The sequence below is a fragment of the Echinops telfairi genome, unplaced genomic scaffold, assembly GCF_000313985.2.
Source record: "Echinops telfairi isolate 266 unplaced genomic scaffold, ASM31398v2 ScPeMD7_7420;HRSCAF=8458, whole genome shotgun sequence".
Lineage (NCBI taxonomy): Eukaryota > Metazoa > Chordata > Mammalia > Afrosoricida > Tenrecidae > Echinops > Echinops telfairi.
In genome coordinates, this window is record NW_022111320.1 from 9,750,612 (window position 1) to 9,755,522 (window position 4,911).

Here is a 4,911-nt window from a genome sequence, read left to right on the forward strand (position 1 = left end):
GAGATGTTCTATGAAAATTTGGATAAGAAACCTTACCCCATCCATCATCCTTTACCCATCATCCTTTTTAGATATCTTTATTTTCCAAAATTCAAAAAACAATTAAAAAGAATATTATTTCAGTCCTCCAGGATATTAGAACTACCATTTTGATGTGGTGGAAATCCAGGAGCTCAGAATTTTATGGGGGAAAGGTTAGAGAGATGAAAAACTTTAGAAGTATATAGACTTGGAGACTAAATCTAAAAACAATTGCTTCGCATGTTGACATTTTTGTTTAATAAAAGTTTCTATGATTCAGCAGTAATATTTTTTTACTTATCTTTTTGAATTACTATTATGAAGTAAGACCTTCAACTCTACAGGAATAAACTTTAGGGAAGATAAGAATTTTCCATTAACTCTGAAATATTATCCTGGGGTCAAGGGATTATCATTGTCTGAGACTACATGGAACACATAGGTTGAATAAGACAAATGGTAAACAAACCTTTAGATTTTATAGTTAAGAAGAGGAAAATGATGCTATGACTTAGAATAGATTAATATTAACTATATAATTTAAATTATTTTAATAATATTTAAATTACATATAAACATTTAATATGCGTATGTCCCTGTATATCTTATTGGATTCCGTGGGTGGAGCAAATGGTTATACATTTCACCACTTGTTGGAACCCAACTAGAGGGCCTGTAGGAACAAGCCTGGTCATCTGTGTCTAGAGTCACAGTGCGGAACACATTGCAACAATTACACCCTGCACAGATGGAGCATTCAGAAGATGGTATCATCCCAGGTGCGGTTCAAAACCACCAGCTGCTTTGACTACTTCCTTCTGCATCATCAGTTCTTGCTCATCTACTACTTCTTGACATGGTTTAATTGGCTAATACTTTTTGGCACACTGACTCTGTAGTCTTCCCACTTTCTTTTAATGCTTCCTGTCTCATTTAATAGTTTGCTCACAGAATCTTTCAAAATTGCAACTCAAGGCTTAATTTTTCTCTTGAGTTCTTTTAGTTTAAGATATACTGACCATGTTCTTCATCTTTGTTTTTTCAAATCCAGATCTTTGCACTTTTCCTTAGAATATTTTACTTTGTCTTCTTTAGCTGCCCTTTGAAACTTACTGTTCCACTCTTTGACTTTGTCAAGTTTCCAATTTGCCTTATGTACTCTGCAATTAAAAGCAAGTTTCAGAGCCTCTTCTGACATCCACATTGATTTTTTTCTCCTGTCTTTTTAAAGACCTTTTTCTCTCTTTATGTAATAACTAGTCCTTATTGTGCATGTTTTTTTTCCTTAGCCTTCTAATGTGTGCCTGGTTTCTTACAAAAGACCCTGCTATTCATGAATGTGGCTTACTAGTCCTTGATGATTGGTGAGTCTTTGGGGGATAACTCCTTATCCCCCAAATTTCCTGCCTATCACTCTCTCCTCAAGGAGTCTGAACCCAAATCAATGGTGATGGGGTGTCAGGCTTTCTGGCTACATCTTGCTGATCATGACTGTGTTAGTCTGGGTACATTAGAGAAACGAATCCACAGAAACTTATGTATAAGAGCAAGTTTTATATAAATGGCACATACACATCAAGAAAGCATCCCAACCCAGTGACAAGTTCAACAGTAACCTATTAACCCATATGTCCAACAGCAATCCACAAAGTCTTCCTCCATCTTACAAAGCACACACTATGATGCCGACTGCCGGAGGAAAGCAGAATCAGTGAACATGTAAGCATCTTAGTGGTGGCAGGGGTCTCCACATGGCTGCTCCAGCACCCAGTGCTGCATCAGGGTAGGTCCATGTGGCTTCTTTCTCCTCAGGGATGACTTGCAGGAAGTGAGCCTTGCCAGCTGAAGCAGGGAACTGGCTAAGGCACCTGCACCCTGGTCCAACCATCGTAAAGCAAGAGACCCGAGAACTAGAAAGGTGAGGCTCACCAAGCCATTTAATCTCTGCCCTTCAATTAACCCCACATGTGTGTTTATCACTCAGGTTGGCACAATAAACTAACTGTCTCAATGACTAACAGGGCAATTTGGGACCACTCCTTCCTGCTTTTCTGGAAGGGTTGTCCTTCCAGGGGTCCATTGGACATGGAGGCTGAGATAGGATCCAGATACTGGCATTTTTAAGGATGATAGTCTTGACTTAACATAAATTTTAATTTTATAGTTCAATTCTGAAAGAGACAAAGCGAGTGAACAATTTAGGTAAGGCTGGGCCAAGAGATAGGAGGACAATAATGTCCATTAAAGACTCCTGATTATTTGGGGACATCTGGAGGTCCTAAAGACCTTGCCTATGAATGCACAAATTTTCTTTGGGCTATAGACTGAGGTCACTGAAGCATTTAACCATGCCTTAGCTGGTTGGAGAAATCTGGTTAAAAGAACATTTTAATCAAATGTGCCCCATTTCCATACTGGAAGATCCCAAAGGGCATAATTAAGGAGAGCATGTGGTACTAGAAAAGATGCTGTTATTGAGAGGAAGGGATTTTTCTTACTTTGGGTTCTAGGTGAGAAGCGTTGCTCCCTAAAAAAAAAAAAAAAAATCTCCATTTTTCCCTTGAAGGTTATCAATCAATTAAAAGAAAATGAGCCCAGTGAGGGGAGATACACTGTTATGGGGAAATGGGAGGATAGGTTTAAGGAAAAGGTATTGTAACTTTTTGATCCAGAGAACCCAATGAAGAGGAGATAAAGTTTGTTGGATCAAATTTGAGCAGAGGTTTCCCCATTGGCCATGGTTCATGGACTGGATATTTCCCTAACTTTGGATTGACAGGCACATCCAGCAAGCCTGCTTTGGATGAAAAACTGGGAAGTGGCATGCATGAGATCAAAGGTTGTTGAAGATTGGGGTATGGTCCTCTGAGTAATTGTATCATAGTGCCAACAAAACACCAACTTAAGACCATCCGATGGTTCATCTGTGTACTTACCTTGATCCGTTTGGTCTGAGTCTCAGAGAGCCAATACTGATGGCTTCCACAGATTCTTTCACTTTGTCCTAGAACTTGGAGGATTGGATCAGGTAGAATACCAGAGTCAGGAGGGATATCAAAATCATGAAGCAGAAAGATTTCCCCAGCAGGAGTATTATAGTGAAAGTAAGCTTTTATGCACAAACTTAAAGTTTCTGACAGGACATTCTCACAGACAAGAAAGAGCCATCTCTGTAAGTGTGGAGAGACATGTGGGAAGACCAGGAAAAAGAGGGGGAGGAATGGAACCAACAGGGAAGAGAGGGCTCCAATTTCTTTCATCTACTGATTGTGGTAGTTGAATGATTTTATGTCAACTAGACCCTCCTAATATAGAGCCAATCACACATGGGAGAGCTGCCACTGTGAGCATCCAAGACTGTCACATTTTATAGAAATAGAAAGCCCCTCTTTCTCCTGAGGATCTACTGTAGTTTCAAATTGTCCTAAATAGAGAAAAATGTAGTGATGCTATTAGTCATGATGTCATGATGAACAACGATATAGTATAATGCACAGTAGTACAGCATAATGCAGAAAAACATGCCTTCCAACCACATGGCCAGTTCTTGAAATAACTATGCTTGACAGATCAATATTGACCACACTCTTGTTTTACACTCTCCGTAAGAGGACAAGTAAGAAGCAAGTGGATGGGCTAAGAAAAGCAGTCTTCTGGGTCAGCAAAGTGTGCCACCCCCTTTTTAAGAATGACTTAAAAACAGACCCAGAAAAGTATAAATTTCCATATCAATAAAAGGAAATTCCCAAACCTTCAACCCACTGCTATGGAGTCAATTCTGTTTCAGAAACCCTATAGGATAGAATGGAATTGTGCCCTAGAATTTTGAAGTATGTTAATCTTCTTGGGAGCATAAAACCTAGTCTTTCTCTCACAAAGCAGCTGGAAGGTTCTAAGGACTGACCTTGTGGTTAGCATCCTAATGTATAAACGATCATGCCACCAGGGTTCCTAAGGAAGCAATAGAGAATATCAACTGGAAGACCTGTTGGCTTCACGAGATTTATAATATTGAAGCCCATGGAACACAGTCCCCCTTTAGTGGATTGCTGCACGGGGCTATATTAATGGCAAAGCAGAAAAAATCAGACACCTGTCACTAACCCTGTGAAAGTTAAAATTTTGTGTCAACTTAGTTGGGCCACTGTTTTGGTCATTAAGACATAGTGATCTCTTATGATGAGATATCCCTGAAAGCCTACTTCTAATATTAATAGACACTCTGGGTATTAGACTTGCTTCTTGAGAGAAGCAAGACCAGTGATCACTCTCTCTCTCTCTCTCTCTCTGACAGTGTCTGATAGTTTGCTGTTATCTAGTGGCTTGTGTGGGTGATTTTGTGATGCTGAAAGCTACTTTGAAACACCAGCAGGGTCGCCCCAAATGAACAGTTTCAGCGGAGCTTCCAGAGAAAGAAAAATTATGAAGAAGGCCTAGGCTGTCCACCTCCCAGGAATTTGCCACAGAAACGTTATGGATAGTAGCATAACATCATAAGGTCCTGAAAACCTGAGGAATAGCACAAGCGCATTGTTAGCTATAGTGCCAGAAGAGAGGCCCTCAGATTGGAAGGAATAAGATATGATTGAGGAAGCGCTGTCTTCTCAAAGTAGAGTTGAGCATAATGACGTGGATGGAGCAAAGCTTTCAAGAGTAAAACCTTTTGGAGCAAAGCTTTTGGGCCCTTCATTTACTGCATGACCCAAAAGCTGCAAATGCCTATTAATAATTGGAACTTGGAATGTATGTATAAATATAGAAAAACTGGAAGCCACCAAAAATGAAGTGGAATGCATAAAGATCAGCATTGCAGGCATTAGTGAGCTGAAATGGGCTGATATTGACCATTTCAATCAGGAAGGCCTATGGTTTACTATACAAGGAATGACA